At 39.7% G+C, this 22675-nt stretch overlaps 1 pseudogene; it reads left to right on the top strand.

Annotated features, from left to right (window-relative positions):
- Window positions 1-22675, top strand: part of LOC148141865 (carboxypeptidase M-like) — a 62600-nt pseudogene that overhangs the window by 17955 nt on the left and 21970 nt on the right.

Genomic DNA, 22675 nt, shown 5'->3' with positions numbered 1-22675 from the left:
ATTTATGGGTAATGCTAACTTAAACTAAACTGGTCGGCAAGGGGTCAAGGAATTATGAAGACATTAAACAGGCTATTTTAAGTGTGTATTTTGGTACCAGAAGCATATAGACAGCAGTTCAGAAATATAAAGAAGGAAGCAGGTCAGACTTCTGTTGAGTTCGAAAGAATTAAACATACTCATTTTGATCAATGGGTGTGTGCTTTAAAAATTGATAAAACCTTTGAGATTCTACGAGAGATTATTCTGCTAGAGGAGTTTAAAAACTCACTTCCAGAGATGGTTAGAATACATGTGGAGGAACAGAAAGTTTAGGAAGTGAGAAGGCCAGCAGAATTAGCAGATGAATACATGTTGGTGGATAAAACAAGCTTTTGGCCAGAATTTCATCCTGTGAGGGATAGAAGTTGGGGGAAGGGGAGATCCTACAGTATGAAAGAAAGAGTAGAGAGTACTAGTAAGAATTCACCACAGGTTAAAGAAGCCCAAAAGGGTGAAAAGGAGGAAAAAAGCCTCAAGTGTTTTCACTGTAACGAGGGGTCACAGAAAATTAGTGTTGGTGGTTTCAGAAGGACACTGGGAAAAGGTATTTTCACTGTCGGAAGATGGAACACATAAAGTCACAATGCTGGTCATTAAAGAAAGGCACTGTGGGAAAAGATGTGGTAAAAGAAGCTAAGCCAGTGGCATTAGTGAAGGTAGTAAAGGAGAGCTAAGAAGAGCTGAGGAGCTGCAGGAGAGTGCACAGCTTAGGCAGGGGCTGGGTATGGAGTTAATACCGGATCTCTACAAAGAATCCACTTCTTTGGGTAAAGTTTACTCAGAAAGAACAGGGGGAGAAGGACAAGAATTTATAATTTTGAGAGATACAGGATCTAACCAGTCACTGATAGTAAGGGATGAGCGAATATGCACTCTCTCTGATCTGTTGCCCGAAAGTGTGGTAATTTTTGGGATAGATGGACTGAAATTTAGCGTTCCCTTATGTAAGATCATATTGGAGTCCCAACTAAAGACTGGGGTATGGGGGTAACAATGGGAGTGATTGACAGAGTGTCAGTTCCAGGAATTCAGTTTGTTCTTGAGAATGATTTAGCAGGATCCAAGGTGGGAGTGACACCCCTTTGTTGTGGAGATGCCCAAGGAAGACCAAGAAACTGAGGAGTTAAAACAGAAATATCCTGGTATTTTCCCAGACTGTGTAGTAACCAGATCCCACTATCATAAGTACAAAGCAAAAGTTAAGAGAAAGGTGAAGGAGTTGAAGTTCAGTTAGCGGACACCCTGTTTGACGTAATGGTGCAGGAAAAACCTAAACAGGTAGAAGGTCAGATAGAAGTGTTTAGTCCTGAAAGGCAAAGAGAATTGCAACAGCAAGACAAAATGATAAAGATACATGTGGATGTGTACTCTGAAGAGGAGGCAGAGAATATTCTGGAGGGTCATTATCTGAAAGATAGAATCCTAAAACGGAAATGGAGATCACAGCAGGTTTGTGCAGAGGAAAAATGGGCCAAAGTGCACCAGATTGTGTTGCTGGCGGCATACAGACAGGAGGTGTTAAGGGTAGGACATGAACTACCTATAAGAAGTCATGTAGGGGTACGAAAGACTCAGGCTAATGTACAAAAACATTTTTATTGGCCTGGATTGCACAAGGATGTGGTTAACTTCTCCCGTACATGTCATACATGCCATATGATAGGTTAGCCACATACGGTAATAAACCCAGCCCCTTTGTTGCCAATTCCCACATTTGAAGAAGCGGGTTATAATTAATTGCGTAGGTCCCCTCCCGAGAACGAAAAGTGGGAACCAGTACTTGTTAACCATAATGGATGTGTCTATCAGATTTCCAGAGGCAATTCCATTACGGAGTATGAAGGCAAAAAGAGTGGTCGAGGAGTTGGTAGCTTTCTTCACACAGTATGGACTACCCAGAGAGATTCAGTCAGACCAAGGGTCAAATTTTACCGCTAGGCTGTTTAAGGAGGTTACAGATAGCTTAGGTATACAGCACTTGAAATCCAGTGCGTATCATCTTGAATCCTAGGAAGCTTAAGAAAGGTGCCATCAAACCTTGAAGACCCTGTTGAGAGCATACTGTCAGGATTACCTGAAGGACTGGGATAAAGATATCCCATTTGTATTGTTTGCCATTAGAATCCCCCAAACTAATCTACACAGTTCACTCCCTTCGAGTTAGTATTTGGACATGAAGTGAGAGGCCCTTTGAAATTAATAAAAGAAAAATTGACAGGACCAAAGTCAGAGATTTCACATTTAGATTATATATCGGAGGTGAGGGAGAGATTAAATCGAGTAGGTGAGTTAGCTAAACAGCACCTAAAGAGGACACAGTATAGAATGAAGCAGGTAGCAGATAAAAGTTCTGAGACTCGGACGTTCTCCCGAGGGGATAACATGTTAGTACAGTTACCAATGATAGGAGATCCCTTCGAAGCCAGGTTTAGTGGTCCCTATCAAATTGTGAAAAAGTTGAGTCAGGTGAACTATCTAGTAAAAAAGGCAGATAGAAAATAAAGATATTGGGTATGTTATGTGAATATGCTGAAACTGCACTATAGTAGAGAGAAAGACCTGGAGAAACAGGTGTTAGTTACTGCCCTGCAGAGTTAGGAATCAAATCCAGATGATGTGAATTTTGATGTGCCTCAAAATAGGTTAAAAAATGAAGAAGTCCTTCAGGAGTGGGATAAGTTAGTAAACTATCTGTCTCAGGAGCATAGAACGCAGTTGAAAGATTTGTTACTACAGTATAAGGACATATGTAAGAATCATATGGGGAGACTAATGCTATTGTACACGAAGTAGATGTAGGAAGTACTGCTCCAACAAAACAACACTCCTATCAGCTTAATCCTTTCAAAATCAGACAGGTCCAGTAGAAGGTGGAGGCCATGCTTGACGAGGATATCATCGAACCAAGCCAGAGTGAGGGGAGTTCGCTGTTCGTCTTACTTCCCAAACAGGTCAGGTCTCAACAATTCTATGTGGATTATCGGAAGGTCAACACCATTACAAAATCAGACTCATATCCAATTCCTAGACTGGAGGATTGTATCGAGAAAGTCGGACAAGCCAGTTACATCTCCAAGTTGGACTTACTGTGTGGTTACTGGCAGGTACCTTTGTCAGAGACGGCAAAAGAAATTTCTGTATTTGTAACCCCAAGTGGGCTATATCAATTTAAAGTGATGCCCTTTGGAATGAAGAACATACCTGCCACATTCCAAAGACTCATGAACAGAGTTGTGGCTGGGTTAACAAACTGTGCAGTTTATTTGGATCATGTAATGATCTTTAGTAAGTCCTGGAAAGATCACAAGGCAGTTGGCAGAACTCTTTGAATGACTACGCGAAGCAAAACTGGTAATAAACTTAAATAAAATTGAATTTGTGAAAGCAGAGGTAATGTTCTTGAGACATAACATTGGTCATGGAAGGTTGACCCCATGGAATGCAAAGACGAAGACCATCAAGGAATTTCCATGACCAACCTTGAAGAAAGAGGTGCTTTGATTTTTAGGACTCCGCGGATTCTCTTGGAAGCTTGTTCCAAACATCAGCAGTGTAGTGGCACCGTTAACTGATTTGCTGAAGAAGAACACAAAGTTTCAGTAGACAGAAACAGCCAGGAAGCATTCGACCATTTGAAAGCCATATTAGCCACCAAACCAGTTTTGGGAACACCAAACTTTTCAAAACCTTTCAAAGTAGCCATCAATGGTAGTGACATAGGAGTTGGAGCTGCACTACTACAGGAAAATGAACGGCCAGTTGGTTACTTTTCAAAGAAACTCAACATCCAACAGAGGAATACTCCACAATCGCGAAAGAACTATTGAGTTGGATTGTGCCCTTACAACATTTTAGTGCTTATGTCATGAACAATGTGCCAGAGACGGTTGTGTACACGGATCATAATCCTCTTACACTCTTGATACATTTTAAAGACAAAGATATGAGACTATTTCGTTGGAGTCTTACATTGCAGACTTTTCATTTAAACATTGTACATGTAGCGGGTTGTAAAAATGTAAACGCAGATGTGTTATCATGGAGTTAACTGATAAAGTTTAGATGAGGTTTCTATTTATTTAATGTTCATATATGTATATATATATATTTACAGGTATATGGAGGTGAACTTAGATTAAAGTTATCTGTATGTTAGGGTAATGTGTTTAAAGAATAGAAAAAAAATGAAGCCATCTTTTCATCATGATGGTTCGTTTTTTCTGAAGGGGGGAGGTGTTATGAAGATATAAGGAGTACTGTACCTTTAGGAGAGATGAAAGCTAGCAAGGACTTAGAGAGGCACAGAGAGTCCGGAACAAGGCAACAATATAATACTTGTCAGAACAGCTGGCACTGGCTGAATTGCTATGAGACAAAAAATAAATTTGAATTCGGCAAATCAGTTTAAATTAAACTCCAAAATATCGACCTCCAATTAAGTTTGAATTTAGTATTTTGACAATATTAACATCAAAGAAACGATCTTGAGGCTTTAGGCTATAAGACCTGGGGAAACTTGAACAGTTGGAGGAGAACTGCCAGGCTACCAGCATCTACAGACTGCCCATAGAATAGCTCTCTTAAATATACCTTTATCTATCAATGATCTGTGAAACAGAAATCCCTAAGAAGAAATAAAGAACACAGAGCAAGATACAAAGAGAAGATTCGACAGCTGGCTGGTTTAGAAATTTGAATTTTTTTGGTAAATCTTAATCGGGGCTTTTATCAGATTAGTACTGTAGAGGGGAAGGTAAAAGATAAGTTAGAGAAAGGAGTTGTAAATAATTGTTAATTAATTAATCTTTAAAAATAAAGTTGTTAGTTTTTCCTTGTGTGACTTTTGGGATAGTCCTTGACCTCTTGAATTTTAACAAATTGCAGCATAGGTGGATCTTTTCTGTGTTGCAAAGATGTGCAGGTTAGGTAAACCAAACATGCTAAATTGCCCATAGTGTCCAGGGATGTGCAGGCTAGGTGGGTTAACCATGGGAATGTGTGAGGTCCAGGGATTGGGCAGGATGCTGTTCAGAGGGTTGGTGCAGATTTGATGGGCCAAATGGCCTCCAGCTGCACTCTAAGGATTCTATTCTACAAATTTACCTGGCAGAACAAGCACACAAAATTGAATTACCCTGCCACATTATTGGGCTGCTTTTGGCTAAATTTCAATTTTGAGGAGTTCCATTGCTGATTTCTCTCCCTGAGCCTTAGTGAGCTATCACAATCTGTTTTCCAAAATTCTCCTCATTAGCTATGCACCAATGCCCTATGGTGCGGCACCTGTTATTTCTTTCCTCTTTCCACAGGCTTGAAGATTGTCCACTGCCAGGACCTCCTAGGATCCCAGGCACTCTGGTGCCAGCTTTAAAGCCCAGCTGTGCATCTGATCTAGTGCCAAAGGAGCGAGTGGTAAGCTGCAGTCACTTAATACCTGTTTTGTCTTTCATATCGAGAATTATCCAGTTTCTATCTGGTAGATGCGAGAATGGGAAACTACGTATAAACGAGGCAAAACTGACTACTAACGGCATTAGTCCATGAAAATGGATGCAAATAGGCATTTCGCAACTCAATAGCAAGATTCTCATCTTGGTTTATTTATTGCAGACACGTGTACCTAAGTATGGTGAAAAGCTTTGTTTTTTGAGTAATAAAGACATATCACAGAAAACAAGGATCTACAGATCATAAGGTGCTTGGACAGAGTGAGGCATGCAGGTTATACTGCACATGAGGTTCACAAAGTAAGATCAACGCTATTCAAAGTTAGGTCCATTCAGCAGTCTAATAACAGCGGGGAAGAAGCTGTTGTAGAACTTGTTGGTGCTTGTGTTCAAGCTTCTCTATCTTCTGCCTGATGGAAAAGGTTGGAAGAGAGTACTACTGAGGTGAGAGGGGCCTTTGATGTTGGCAGCCTTTTCACAGCAATAAGAAATATAAATGGCATCCATGATTGCGAGGTTGACTTCCATGATGGTCTAATTTGTGCACAAAACTTTCTGTAGTTTCTTACGGTCCTGGGCAAAGCAGTTGCCATCCCAAGCTGTTATGCAACAGGACAGAATTTTTTTTTATGGTGCATTTGTCGAAGTTGGCGAGGGTCCTTATGGACATGTTGAATTCCTGAACTACCTGAGGAAGAAGAGGTGCTGTTGTGCCTTCTTGACCATTGCATCTATGTGGGCGGTCCAGGACAGGTCAATTATCACCACTCCGAGGAACTTGGAACTCTCGACCCTCTCAACCTCTGCACCATTGCTGCAGATTGTGTCCTCCTCTTTTTTTCCTGAAGTCAATGATCATTTCATTTGTTTTGCTGACATTGAGAGAGAGGTTGTTATCATTGTACCATGACACTAAGCCCTCTATCTCCTTTCTGTATTCTGATTCTTTGTTGTTTAATATCTATCCTACCATAGTGGTATCATCAGCAAACTTGCAGATGATGTTTGTTTGGAATTTAGCTGCACAGTTGTGTGTACAGTGTGCACCTCACTGTTCAGCAGGTGGTTGGAGAGTCCTTACTACTGAATGCACTAACATTTTTGTGAATGCCCACGTTGTTCAGTGGCTGTGAAATTTCCACCCAGTGTTTCTAAACCCACAAAAGCCAATTGACTTTCATACTTGTGCACCTCTCTTTAATTTTCAGTTCAAGTAGCTTCTGCCAGTGACAAACCTCACCAGTAAACGTCTCTCAATTTCTCTCTAAACATGATAAGAAATTCTAATTAAATTGTCATTTAAGTAGATCTAACAAGAAAAATATAACCCACATCCAAATTACTTCCCTTGAATTTGGGGTGACATAATGGTGTGTTTCATCTGCAGGTTTTATCTTGTGCATTTCCCTACAGTATTCCTTCGGTTTTAACTTGTCATAATACAGCAGCTTCCAGACTTTACCTCCAACAGCATTGGGCTTACCCTCAGCTGCTTCCTCAATTAAATGTTAAATTAATTTAGTACAATAGAAATGGAGATATTATTACTTTTTTGTGAGGGGACTTTAAAAAGTGGGAGGGATGTGGGGATTTAACCTTATATTTTTAGCCATATTTCCTGCAAATAGTGGGTAAATGGAGGTTAGATGCAGATTAGCTCTGATCTAATTAAAAGGAGGAACTGTTGAAAAGATCTATTCATGTTCCCATACAAACAAAGTTCAATTCTGCACATGAATCTGTTCTGGCTGTAAAATGAGACGCAAGGATACACGAGACATTTCTCGTAACAGGTATTTTTCTTGTAAATCTGAGGTCATTTCACCAACTCCCAAACTGCCCCTGTCTTTCCTGTAACTTCAACTACATGAGACTGTAGATTGATCAATTCTAAGAAACATAAGGAACAATTATACCGGTGCAGGGGAATGTACCCAATCAACACATTTACAATCTCATTTGCTATCGGCATTCTTTTGTCTTTATACGTAATGAAATGTATGAAAGTCAATTGGCTTTTGTGGGTTTAGAAACACTGGGTGGAAATTTCACAGCCACTGAACAACTTGGGCATTCACAAAAATGTTAGTGCATTCAGCAGATCCAGAAGAGTATTTTTATATCAGTGTCCTATAATGCTGCTGTAGTGAATGTTTTTTATATACTGCAGAAAACCCAAGCTATGAACACCTCCAGAGATTCCTGTACTGTGTTCAGCACCATCAGATCAGCATTACCTACCTACACAGCATCGGAAAATCAATTGAAGGTCCATGGGAATTGTTTGCATTGTGTGGAGTGACTCCCATGATCAGGGATCACTAAAGATGCTGGTAATGGGATAATTTTGACAGAGTGTTCTAGTTATTTGCCCTACCTCAACAGAAGGATGAAAATTGGGGTTTCGAGTAGATATGGGGTTGGCGGTATGTGGGGGAAGGGGTTTGAGGTGGTGAGGGTTGGGGTGTATATGAATTCTTGATGGACTGGATTGTGTCAGCCTGAAGATAATCACGGATACCCGTACGCTCTGTGGGGGAGGCCAGATGGCCGTTTCAGGCATTTCAATGGTCACCTTTGGTCCTTCCATAAGATGGAGGACCCTGGGCTGGCTGACCATCCAATCAGAGGCCAGCAGCTCTCCATTGCTTGTCAGTGCCACCGGGAGGGTTGGTAGCTTCTGGCGGGGCCGTCTTGAGAACAAGGATTGCAGAGCAAAAGGTGAGTGAGGACAGATTGGGATTGTATGGTGAGAGTTAAAGGTGAGGGAAGTGATGGTGATTGGAGGCAAGGACAAACAGGTAACTTTCAGCACCTTTCCTATTCCCAATGTCTGAGTGAATGGGTTCATGACCTACTCCTGTACCTATTTTCTGTGTTTCCATCTCAGTGTCTCAGTGAGATTGTATGAGGAGCTCAATGGGAGACACCTTTATTATGAAGGTAAGAAAGGAGGAACAGGAAAAGAAGACCATTCAGCGCCTTGAGCCTGTTCAATGATTCAATGAACTCGTGGGTGATCTGGACCCGTTAATATCTGTCACCACCTTAGCTCTAAATCTTGAAATTATTTTCCACCAACGTCTGCAAAGTTGTAACATGCAGACAGGTCATCCTGAGGTCATTGGTGAAACCCATGGCCAATACTTCAGCCAATCTTGGGCCTTCTTTGTCTAGGCACACATTACTGTTGGATGAACTGTTTTGATGCCACCTAATTTCCATTCTTATGCCACTTATTTTTGTTCATTCATGTGATATGGACATTGCTAGCAAGGCTGTTCTCAAATAGCCTTGGAGAAAGTGATGTTGAGTTGCCTTCTTGAACTGCAGCAGTCTTTGGGGACAGCCCTGTTAGGAAGGGAGTTCCACAATTTTGACCCAGCAACAGCGAAGGAATGACAATATAGTACCCAAGTCAGGATAGTGAGTGGCTTGAAAGTGAACATGGAGGTGTGGTGTTCCCACGTATCTGCTGTCCTTGTCTCAGGTTTGGAAGGTGCTGTCAAGGGTGCCTTGCTAAATTACTGCAGACCATCTTATAGATGGTACACACTGCTACCACTGTGTATTTGTAATCAAGGCAGTGAATGCTCAAGATGGTGGATGGGGGATTAACCAAATGAGCTGTTTTGTCCTGGATGGTATCAAACTTCTTGAGTGTAGTTGGAGCTGCACTTATCCAGGGAATTGGGGTGTATTTCATCACACTCATGGGTTTGCCTTATAAACGGTGAGAAGGCTGTGGCGAATCAAAGTTGAGTTACTTGCCACATGGTTCTTAGCCTCTGATCTGCTTTTGTAGCCAATGTATTCATTTGGCTGTTGAACTCAGTTTCTGATCAATGGGAACCTCCAGATTTTTGAAACTTGCAGTTTGTCAGTTCAGCAATCAGTCAAGTACAACCAGGTGAGAAACCTCCAAGAGTGCATCCAACCAGAGTTGGCAAATCAAGGTCTGAGTCAACAGGATACATTTTACATTGCTTCTTTAGAAAAATAGCAACAAAATGATCTCTATTGGTGGCTGCTTTTCAAAGCATTGTCACGCACAGCAGATACTGGCATAAAATAAGGTTTGATGCTTCACTCTCTTACTTACACTCCTACTTTGACTCTATAGGCTGGGATTTCTGGGTGTTGGTCATTACTGAGCGCAATCCGAAAGAGGATTCTATTGGAAAATCCAATGTTAAGTACGTGGGAAACATGCATGGCAATGAGGTACAAACTTAAGTTTTTTCAAGGGGCAATTAATATGGAGTAAATTATGGAAAAATTAATAAATAGTGCATTTTTGTTATCGATATTTAGGAAAATGTATTGTATACCCTTCTAATGATTAGGGAGCTAACAGACTGCAGGTTCGCTTGTCAAATTGTGAGGAGTGCCTGAACTGAGGGTGGCACAGTGGCTGAGTGGTTAGCACTGGTGCCTCACAGCGCTAGAGATCTGGGTTCGATCCCACTCTTGGGCGACTGTGTGCAGAGTTTGCACATTCTTCTTGTGCCTGCATGGGTTTCCTTTGGGAGCTCTGGTTTCCTCCCACAGTCCAAAGATGTGCAGGTTAGGAGGATTGGCCATGGGAAAAATGGAGTTACTGTGATGGGACAGGATGCTGTTTGGAGGGTCAGTGTGGACTTGCTGGGGGGAATTCTATGATTTCGGAAGCTTGCTACCAAATAACGTTAGCGCCATTCCTTATGCAAATTGAATTTTTGTTTTGGAGAATTGGTTCAGTCGGTAGGAATGAATTCTTCAGTTACAATAATCCGATTTTGATTCTGCTGCTGTCCAAACCCATGTTTCTCTTATTAGATTCCACACTTGAAGTACAATGTGCCCTGCATGGGCATGGAGAATCAAAGTGTTATGAACCAGGCCTGACCCCTCAAAATATTTCAAGAATGTAGCCCACACCCTAATTTTGCTAGTTGTTTTAAGCAGGTGTAATACAGATATTCCAGGAGAGATGCAGTTTGTCAAACTATGTAGTTTTAATCAAAACAGAATTTATTTACAAGATTACCGAATGAAACATAAACAAAAATCAGAATACCGAGAATACCAATCCGAAAACCCAACAAATTATTCCAACTTAATGATGCTGTTCCCAATACTTGCAACAATCCTCATAAACACCCCTTGGCACAAAAGATAAAATCAAACACAGGGTCTTGCAGTACAGAAGCCAGAGAGAGAGGAGGAACAGCCTGGACCTGCTTCTCTGGGCCCGGCAGCTTTTACAACTGCCTGACTGCTTTCAGTGATTAGCCAGACCAAAACAAACCACAGAAAAGCTGAGCTGGGAGAACTGACCACTCCCCTTTCCTTGTACAAGTGTTTTTCTAAACTTAAAAGTGTTTTGCCTGAGGCAGTATCTGTTAGCTATAATCAAACTGGCCCTAAAACCCCTCAAACTTAGACTTTTCAGAGTCTGTGTCTTTTACCACCTCCTGGAAAAAAAGAAGCCAGGGACACCATAACCTTGTTAACAGAGCAGCAGCATCACAAGAGCTAGGTGAAAATTCTCTCTCTGATTAGTGTGAGGGCCTTTGACAGGATAGAAACCTCACCTATATTTGTAAATAAAAGATGGTGCAATGCCTTTTTTCAGTTGCCAACAATAATCGCATCCACATTCACCCCAAAGCATTTTAAGGACTTATTTTCAAGTATCAAGGACAAACAATTGTGCTTGTGTACTATGCTATAAATGCAACAGTTGTGAAATGCATAGTTCTCTGTGTGCTCATTTAATTAGTTGCAAAACCTTTATAGAATTGAGACAAAATTTTTCAACTGTGCGCTAACCTTCAGTATTTTCATCTCCTGTGTCTGTACTTGTAATGGAAACTACCAATGTAAGTTCACCATTAATAATACTCCTGACACGGTGCCTAGGGGTGTATGCAGTGAGATTTGGCAGGCAATAAGTAGCTGATTGGTTTGTGCAATAGTTGCCAATTGTGGATGTTCAAGGTCATCAGCTCAATGATAACTCTCTGTTTCCTGGGTAATTCAATAGCATGTGGGTAGTGAATTTCCAGGACCAGTGGAAGGGCAAGTGGTTTGTCTCCCTCTCTGTATTGAATTATCTGAAATCTGAAGAAAGCCATTAACTTTCTATCACCAATTGGTGTAAGCTGTTGCCCTTAACCAATGACTAAGAGACTTCGCTGCTTGTGTATCAATTGCTCTGTGCCTCCTGCAAAGAAGTGAAGGAAACTGAAAAAAAAGAGAGAGATCCCTGAGAAGTCAAACTGATCATGTCAGCAAACCCTGTGTACTGGTGCTTTTGAACTGTGATTCCAAGATTTTTTTCCCTTCCACTCATTAAAAAAAACATTTATTTTTATTCATCTGTGTATGTAGGGGTTAGCATTTTAAGCAGCAGAGCCATATGTTGATAGTTTATATTTGTTTATTTGGAATTAGAATATAATTATCTGTAACAAACAGCAGTTCTAGTTAAGTACAGGAAACCTGTCAGTGCTTTCTGTCCATTTGATTAGGGACTTTGTGTATTTTGATTAAATCATAGCATTATAGAGTCATAGAGCATCTTTGGTCTAACCAATCCATGCTGACCATAATCCCAACTAAATTAGCTGCCTGTTCTTGGCCCACATCCCTCCAAGTATTTCTAATTTATGTACTTATCTCAATGCCTTTTAAACATTATAACTGTTCTTATGTCCACCACTTTCTCTGGAAGTTTATTCCACACACAAACCACTCTCTGTGTAAAACAAAATTACCCCCATGTCTTTTTAAAATCTTTCTCCATTCACTCTAAAACTATGCTCCCTCGTCTTGAAATTCTCCACCCTAGGGAAAAAAATCCTGCTATTTATAAAATCTATGATTTTATAAACTTCTATAAGGTCACTCCTCAACATCCTACGCTCCAGTGAAAAAGTCCCAGTCTATCCAGCGTCTCCTCAAAACTCAAACTTTCCATTCCTGGCAGCATCCTGATAAATCTCTTCTGAACCCTCTCCAGGTTAAAAATATGTTTGCTAAAACAGGGAGACCAGAACTGGAGAAGCAATATTCCAGAAGAGGCCTCACCAATGTCCTGTACAACCTCAACATGATGTCCCAACTCCTACACTCAAAAAAAGATCATTAACTTCTTGTGGTGAAAACCGGGAGTAATGGGACTTGAGAATTGGTGCTCATCCCCAAGGGAATAATAAGATGATCAATGATAGCTTCATTGTTACAACAACTGAGGCTACCTTTATATTTGCATTCCACCAACAGCCATGGTAGGGTTTGAACCTATGAGCCTAATGCATTAGCCTGACCCCCAGTTTATGATTCTAGCAACATTACTACCATCTTCCCTGAAAAGTTGGGGCAGAGCACAGAAATGCAATTCAGTTCCCATTTAAAAGATTTAAAGGTGGAGACTAACACATCTGTTTGTTTCCGTCCAATCATACGCCCATGACCCCTTTAACATCATTTGATCTTGAAGACTACACATTGTTCATGGCTGCCCAATACATTGTTTACACCTCAGTTATTGTAAGGTAAATATTCTTCAATAGTATACATTAATTCTTGCTGATGTCATCTCCAATTTAGCCTGGTAATTTGAAATTCATTATCCAGCTCAGAACGAAACATGTTCATTCGTGCTGTGGTAATGGCCCACTATTCTTTCCATTTTTAAATACCACCATGCTGTTGCCAGTGTTTCAGGTTATAGATCCAGCCTCTACACTGTGTAGTCACCAGTTACTGAAATCATTCGATTATTGAAAGAAATCACCATTTTAATACAGTAGCTTTCAAAAAATGTCCATTCTCACCTTTCTAAAAAAATCAGGCAACTTTAGATTAGACAGAATTAAAGTCGAATTACTGTAATAAATCTTGGACTGCTTCATAAAACAGAAAACAGATTCCTCAGCTTTGGTAAGCTAGAACCATTTCATAATCTTTTGTTTTAAAGGAACAAAAATACTATTATGCTATCTCAATATATCCATTTGCGATTTTATTGTTACACCATTGGGAACCATCACTTAGCTAGGTCTAAACTTTTGAATTTCCTTCCTAAACTTTACCACGTCTTTTCCACTTTCTTCTCCTTTAAAATAGCCCTTTAAATATAATCTTTGACTGCACTTTTCACACCTATCTTAATATCCAGATGTGACTCAATTCAGGCTTCTGTGAAGCACTTTGAGTTATTTGTATGTTACAGATGCAAGTTGTTATTGTACTAAGGTTCATATGTGACTGAAAAGCCAAAATTATTAAGGAAACAGAAGACCACTTCACTACGAGTTTCAATTATAGTTTCTTAATGAACAATTATTAATTACATTTTGCCTAGCCTCAAGCTCTCACTGTGTAGAATATAAGATTTTTAGATTTTGCAACTGCAGTCATGTGACAAACACACATGCAATTGCATTATCTGACTATTTATATACGCATTAATAACGCATTAAAAATCCTATATATAGCTCACACTGATTTCCTGTAATGTCTAGGCGGAGTATTGAGAACTCCTATGTTGTTAGAAAGTCACCTACCCTCTGAATCATAATACGTCACATCACAGCAAAACTACAGTATTGTATTAAAAGATGTCATGCAGAGTGAGCCTTTCCTGTCTGTTTGATATTTACTTCCTCCTACACTGGTCACACTGCATCACACTTTCTTGTTAAGATTATAATTGAAACAATCAAGTAGCAGTGAGCAAAGTCATGGGAAAACATTTATCATTATCCACATATTGTCAGAGTGACATTATTACGAAAGGAGTAATTTTAAATGACCTTAAAATTATCCATTTATATGGTAGACAGGGAGCGTCTTGTGTATCTGATGATACTTTATCATAATGTTTGGTTCTGGAGAAGACCTAACAATATTCATTGACAATATTTAAATTTATACTGTGCTTGCCATGATCCAGGTAGGGCAGAAGTTTCAGACCCATCCTAAGTGTTAAGGTAACAGAACATTAGTTCAATCTGAGTTTCAATGATACTTTGTTAATGAACATTGCAAATTCAATATTGCCCAGCCTCAGGCTGTCACTATGAAGAATACAAGATTTTAAAATTTTGCAACTGCTGTCACATGTGACAAAAACACATGCGAATGCATTATCTGACTATCTATAGAATGATAATGTAGTAAAAATTCTACATAAAGCGCACACTAATTTCCTAGTCCTATCTAGGTTCTCTCTGAGAACCAGTTTCTATGGAATAACAGAGGTAGAGCTGTCCATATTAATGTACTTTAGGAGTGATATATGTTTATGATTCCATCTGTTTAACCAAATGAACATTAGTTGGTGCACCACCCATACTGGTTTTGAGTTGCTTTGTTGTAAGGAGATTTCAGATTACTCAAACTGCCTATAGTCAGATACATTAATTCCATTACACTTCTGAATCTGCACATTCAATCACTTCTTCTCACTCATTTTCAAACATTGCAAGTGCTAACAAGTCTGACATTTCTCTAAAATAAGCATAACTCTCTGTATTAACATATTTGGCAGAGCACCATCCTTTAATTTCTAAGATCAACTCCTACTTGTTATTTTATTGACGTGTTCACACTTCTTCGATCAACCGCACACAATAAATGTCTGACTTTTATGATTTGAAATCATTCTCTGCTGTATTACAAATGAACACAACTCTATAATGCCATTCTGTTAGCTCTCTTATCTTCAAAGAATGATCCGAATCCCTTTAGGGACCATGATTAAACCTGTTACTACCACATTCTCAGGGTGTACATTCTAAATCCAAACTACTTGTTGCAGTTTTTTGTTGCTCCTTGTTCTATCTTTTGAAATAGAGTCATAGAGTCCTACAGCACAGAGATAGGCCCTTTGGGGAAATGGAGTCAAAGGAAGTGGCCTACTCCTGTGATGCACTTCCCTATCCTATACTCATCCCTAATAGTTAATCCCAAAATAATGCATTCAAACCAAATGGAATTGTACAGCTTCTAGCAGGTCAAATCTATCCTACATAATGCTTGTTTGCCAAGTTCAATTTGCTGTTTGTAACTTGACAGGCAAACTCCAGGCAATCTTCAACTGGAACTTCCAAATTTTATTATCTCTAAACAACAGCAAAAGTATGAAAACAAACTCTTCTAACAATGACCTGGATAACAAGTGAAAACTTTGTCATATCGCAAACCTTCATGGAGGTGCTCTTGTAGCTAACCTTGGCTATGATACTGTATCAGATGGAAATAATTGTCTTTTTATTCATATCATTGTTATTAAATTGTTAAAGCTATTTATTTCCAATTCTGATCATAGAGGAAATGGCTCAGGTGGCTAAATATAAGTACATTGCTCCATCAGAATGAGATGCTGCAATAGTCAACTTCAACTCATTTACAAACAATGTATTGTGGGTTTCACCATTCTTTCTTAGGTTCCGGTGGTGAAGCATTCCCCAAATGCACTAGGGCTTGGATTCCCTCAGACATGGATGATTAAGGGGAGGGGGGGGCGGGGGTGATCTAATTGCAGTGTTTAGAGGGGCCCTTTTGTGATGCAGTGGTAGTATCCCTGCCCGTAGACTAGGGAGACCAGGGTTTAAATCTATCTGCCTCAGAGATGTGCAATAACATTGCCCGACTGGTTGATTAGAAAAAAGGTTAATAAAAAAGTTGAAGTGTTTTGGATGATAAGAAGAAATAATTTCCCCAATAGGGTAATCCAGAACAAGGTGACATTGCCTTAAAATTAGAACCAGGTCATTGAGGGATAATGTTGGGAAGCATTTCCTCACATGTGACTCCAGACCCACAGTGATATGGTTGAGTCTTAACCGGCCTCTGAAATATCTGTCAAGCTGCTAGGTTCAGGATCAATGAGTTATAGGAAATCTGGAATTGGACCTTGTCAGCAACACCCACAGACTTGTGGACTTGTTGAGCCGAAGGGCCTGTTTCCACACTGGAGGGAATCTAATCTAATCTAACCTAATCCCATGAAAGAATAAAGAACAGAGGATAGTAAACGTCTGCTAATTTGTTCTCCAAAAAATTGCTGAGGATGTGGGTCATGTGCAATGTCAAAAATAAGAATTGACAGATTTTTATCAGAAAGTGTATTAACAGATTACAGAACCAATAGATGGAGTCTGGAGTCAAACATAAGGAAGGGCTTCCCAACATTGTCCCTAAATAGCCAAGTTCTAATTTTAAAACAATGCCTGCTTGAAATGAACTGCCAGACCAGAGGGAATCATTTCTTTCTATCCATACTTTTAGCATCCTAAATTAGCACCACCTCCTTAATTTTCCATACCTGAGAGAATTCAGGAACAGAGATATACTGCTGAGGCTGTATATGGCTCTGGTCAGATCACAATTGGAATATTGTGAACAATTTTGAGCCCCATAACTACGGAGGATGTGCTGGGCTTGGAGGGGCTACAGAGGAGATTCATAAGACTGATCCTGGGAATGAAGGACTTGTCATATGATGAGTGGTTGAGGACTCTAGGTCCATACTCGATAGAGTTTACAAGGTTAAGGGAAATCTTACTGAAACTTACAGAATATAAGAGGCCAGGATAGAGTGGATATGGAGAAGATGTTTTCATGAGCCAGAGCGATTAGGACCTGAGGGCACAGCCTAAGAATGAAGGGATGGCCGTTTAAAACTGACAAGGAGGAATTTCTTCAGCCAGTAGAGGTCATTGCTGCAGAGGCGTGTGGAGGCCATATCATTGAATGTAATTAAGACAGAGATAGCTAGGTTCTTGATTAGCAAAATGATCAAAGGTTATAGGGAAAAGGCAGGGGAATAACATTGAGAAACATATCAGCCATGATCAAATGGTGGAGCAGACTCAATGGTCTGAAAAGGCTAATTTTGTTTGTATATGTTGTGGAGAGGGTGAACTGAGTTAAGATATGGACTAGTCATGATCGAATTGAAGGCTGGAGCAAGACCTGAAAGACTTACAGCTGCTCCTATGTTAAAGGTACTGAACATAAGCATAACTGCCACTATTCAATAATTCTTTGGGAAGCAAAATAGAAATAGCAGTTTTTGGAATGGAACAGAAAACTTTGCTCACATCACCATTGATGACTTTTGAGCTTGTGCATGGTACAGAAACCATAAAATTGACAGACCTGGCTAATACACCAGTATGCCAGTCTCTTTTCAGCTCAGAAACCAGAAGAACGTCTATATTCTCAGAACACCTGGGTGTTGCATTGGATATCTTGTGGTTCTTGTGTATCTTGAGGTTCTCCCATGTTATTAAAGGTTATTGAGGAATACTAAGCACTAATCCCCAAGTCAATTCCCTAAATATTGTCTTCATCCTTGATTACCTTCCACTAATTAATACTATTTTGCAGTGTGTATGAAATCTAACTTTCTGTATTCAAAAGACTGTGAACATTTTAACTAAAAGGCAACATCTAGCACCTGTTATGAAAGAAGGTTCTGTGTTCAACGGACCGTATAGATATAAATTCAAAAGAACACATTTTCTGCCTGTGAAATTACCCTCACATAAATGCTCAATCTACCTGAATCATGGTGACCCTCAGGTTAAACCACTATCAGTCATCCTTCTAACAAAAGAGGAGCCCTTTTGTCAGGGAACTTTACTTTTTACACAGAGGATATTTACTTCCTTTAAGAATAGGTATTCCAATTAAAATGAGCGTGTTGCCAATATAAAACAGCGATTGCACGGGTGATGAATGGACCAGACATGATGTGTTTTGGGAAGATGCAGGTGTATTTTGAATGCAGATTAAAGGACAAGTATTCTAATTAAATGAGGATACACATAATTATCAATTTAATTCCACATGAACACAACTGATGGTTAAAAACTAAAATTATACAAAAAGATCAGGGGTACATGCTCCACAGAAATGAAGTCAGGAAACATCTTTAGGTAACTAGAGCAATTGATGTTTTGAATTTGGATTTTGAAGCTTCATATCTAAGGTTTAATATTCTTGGGTTTGTCCCTTTATGTTATAATGTGTTTTCCAGTTAAATGCTAGGTACTTATCATTGACAATATTTATCATTTGTATTTGCCTGCATTAGAGTATTGGCACATCAGTACTGGCACACTGGTGCTATGGTTTATTTGATCCTGAAGAGATTCAAGAACATCATACACCTGATCTTAAAGTCTTTCTGCATCTCTTAAAGGTCAGTCCAATTCTTCTGTCAGCTGGCAGTTGGTGAAAGCCATCTAGGTCTTTTGCTACTTCTTGACTATTCCAATGGTTACCTTGCTGGCCTTCCAATCTACACCCTCTGTAAACTTGAGCACATCCCAATCTTCACTTACTGTCTCTTGAATCACACTAAGTCTTGAGTACTCTGTTCCCATTCCCACTGGGAGGAAGTGAGGACTGCAGATGCTGGAGATCAGAGTCAAAAGGTGTGGTGCTGGAAAAGCACAGCTGGTCAGGCAGCATCCAAGGAGCAGGAGAGTCGACGTTTCGAACATAGGCTCTTCATCAGGAATGATGGAAGAGCTTATGCTCGAAACGTCAACTCGCCTCACCAGCTGTGCTTTTCTAGCACAACACTTTTTAACTCCCATTCTCACTGTTCTATATTAGCAGTACTTTGATTTTAAAATGTTCATCCTAGTTTTCAAATCCCGCATCCCTCATTATCTCTTCCTTCCACCTTGCAATAATCTGAGGTCTCTGTGCTTCTTTAATTCTGGCATTTATGTATAGAACAGGTGAGATGATAGCCTCGTGGTATTATTGTTAGACTCTTAATCCTGTACCCCAGGTAATGTTCAGGAGGCTTGGATTCCAATCCTGCCTTGGCAGATGGAGGAATTTGAATTCAATAAAAATCTAGAATTAAAAGTCTAATGATGACCATGAATCCATTGTCAATTGTTAGGAAAAATCCATCTGGTTCACTAATGTTCTTTAGGGAAGCAAACTGCCATCCTTACCAGGTCTGGCCTACATGTGACTCCAGACTCTCAACAATGTAATTGATTCTTAACTGCCCCAGGGGTGGGCAATGAATGTTGGCCTTGACAGCGATGTCTACATCCTGAACGAATAGTAAAGAACAAAATGTCCAATTTTCATTGAATCATTATTGACAGTCATGCAAATAGCTGACTAAGCCTTAGCTCTGGATTTCCCCTTCTGCTCTCATGTCTCCAACATGATTCTGTGTCAAAATTTGTTTGACACCTTCTTATGAAAAAACATGTTTTTTTTTATTGCATTAAAGACACAATACACATGCAATGTGTTTTTCTTTTACATTTGGGAAACTGAAAACAACTTTTTGTTTTCCAAAAATATATTTATTTATAAAATATGTAAACAAAAGTATTGCAAGAAACATTTTGACTTGAGTATTACAGGATAGAAGGTACAAGAAAGTTCAACATGTCTGATTAAAAAACAGTTTTCATATTGAACAAATGCATTCCATATCAGGTTTGCAATCCAAATCCAAAGTTATAAATAGTTCAATAGGCATAAATTTCTTTATAATACACTTTTCACCCTGAGGTGCCTCAAAGCATTTTCAGTACTCTTGACTTATGACATAACTTCTTTGTGAGGCACAGTTAATGGCGATTTCCATTCCCAGGCCCTCAGTACAAGATGGCTTAAAGGTCTAAGTCACTGACCTTTCCCTAAGCTTTTAGTGTGTCCCTCAGCACACAGTCCTGGACCTTGAAACTTGCCAATTTGGAACACTTGGTTGAAGACAACTACATGTATTGGAAGATCAGTTAGTTTTGTGCAGAGAAAAGAGTGTGTTGAACTTAGTTAATGGTCCTCCAGATGCAGATGATGTCTGCCTTGGTGTTCGGAACAACCCATAGACCACAGAGTCATGTGTCACGGAGCTGATCAGGTGAACCTCGAAATAAAACCATCACATCTCTCTCTTTGCACCATTATGAAGTTGAAGGTGTGCACTGTACCTTTAAGAGAGAGTGAATTCTGTTCTGAACTGAGAGCTGACAAGCACCTGTCATATGACTAACTAGCAGTCTCAAAGTGTACTGGAAAATATGTAACATTTAGCTGTGAAATGGATACCTGAGTTGGTTGCTGTTTTGACAACAATTCGAATTTAACCAATCAGTTTAAATCATGCCCCAGGATACTAAAATCCAATTGAGTTTGAATTTATTGTTTTGACAACATCGAACTAATGAGACAACCTGATGTTGGGGATATAAAAATGCAGGCATTTTGAAAATTGCAGACAAAGCAACTGTTCTGATTAACTCAGATCCAAGAAGTTAGGAAACACGCTCAATCAAAGATACCTTTTCATATGAAACATATTTGCAGTAAAAAAGAAAGAAGACGACACAGGGAGATCTTCAGCTGGAAGAAGACAGACACCAAAGGTGATAGCCGCTGTGTAGTTTTAATAAGTTTCTTATTGGAACAGCATATTGTAATAGAGTTGGAGGCAGGTGATAAGCAATTAAGAGAAATGGGGGCTCAGAGTTGTGCATAGTTGTTGTTTAATGTTCACTTTTAGAGTTAAAGAATAAACTGATATTATTTTCTTTAAATAGGGGAATTTGGGAATTCTCTGGCACTCATATTTTAACAGAGTACAAGGCGAGGTAAGCTTTTCTGGGTATTTGCTTTAATTAACAGAAAGGTTCACCGCCGTGTTGTAACAGCACATTCCACAAGGAAGATAGTCTGCAGTCTCTTCCCAATCACAGTATGTGAAGGGCAATGCGTGGAGGGGTGAGACATCGGGCAGCTAGGAAGGATCTGATAGGAATGGCCTCTCATTCCAACAGTCAACTTTTGTCTTGATATTTTAAAATCTAGTAATGAGGGATTCTGCTTAAAGACTGTGACAGACCTCTCAGGGGACTATCAGACAGATCAACCATATACTTTTTCTGTGGAGCCTTGATGATGTTATGTGGTGACCATTGTCTGGAGGACCTGTTGTCAAAAGTGTTTTTCTGCATAACATTCTCCATAGGTGACAGGTGATATGACACGATCCAACTGAAACGTTCTGCAGCAATGCGGCCAAGACCATCCTTCACATTAGCTGGGTCCTTAATATTTGTTTTTTTTGTTTTTTTCATCCATTGACAGGACATGGGTGTCACTAGCTGGGCCAGAATTTATTGCTGGTTCCAAGTTGCACTTGGTCTTTGTATACTGAGGTTTTATACATGGTTTGATGTGCCCATACAAAAAGGTGGCCATTACAAGAAGGGTGATGTTGAGTACAATTTTTCCCCAATAATCTAGAGGTTTGTATATCGTGTCCCTGCAAACATGATCCATTTTCAACCTTGGGACAAAGCAGACTATGACTTGAACGCTTACCATAATGCAGAAGTGGGGAGTGGGATAGACCTACACCACATAGATCAATAGCAAAAATGCCTTGCACCGTGTTGTATGTGCAATGGAGAGGGAGCGTCACTCCCTACTGTGTTTTATCATCACTAAACACCCCTTCCAGTTTTTAGCACAAGCTCCAGTCCCTTCACACCATATTGCCAACACTTTCAGGTAATCTGATCGGACAGTGAAGTTGACAAAAGATTGCTCAGCCCAGTCCCTCTTGCCTCATCTTTCTTTGGCTGCTGTGGACAACTCAAACTGGTCATAGTCCGCACACGACAGTGGATCCAAGCTGAGAAACATCATAGCACCCATTTACAGGGAGGCTTTGACTTGATAGTCACCCCTTCTTTGGTTGCATTCTTCCTGATTGACACACAAAAGGCTTGATATAAAATACAAACAGAACTGGGGAGAGAGAGCAGCCTTGACTCCAGGATCTGATCAGAAAGCTTTCCCCCAAACTGAACTGACCTCTCAATTAGGAATTGGGCCCTGAAAGGACTAAGCATCACCTAAACAGTAAAATAATGGCATTATATGGTGTAATCATTTTGTTCTTATAAAATAATGCATCGACTGACCTACTGACAGTAATGCCACAGGGGATTCACTAATGTATTTCAAGGTATTCATTTGAATCAGACATCTGTGAATTGGGAGTGAGACTTAATTATATCACTCTAAATTTGATTTTCATTACAAGCCAAACAATAATAGGTTGAATCCTTCAAATATTTGAAAACTATCTTACTGATCTGCAGGAAGATGCTAGTCTATACTGACAGGCTTTAAAT

Source organism: Chiloscyllium plagiosum, unplaced genomic scaffold (genome assembly GCF_037043375.1).
Source record: "Chiloscyllium plagiosum isolate Xiang-an unplaced genomic scaffold, Cpla_swu_hap1 HiC_scaffold_31, whole genome shotgun sequence".
Classification (NCBI taxonomy): Eukaryota; Metazoa; Chordata; class Chondrichthyes; order Orectolobiformes; family Hemiscylliidae; genus Chiloscyllium; species Chiloscyllium plagiosum.
This window is presented reverse-complemented; position numbering and strand designations above follow the sequence as displayed.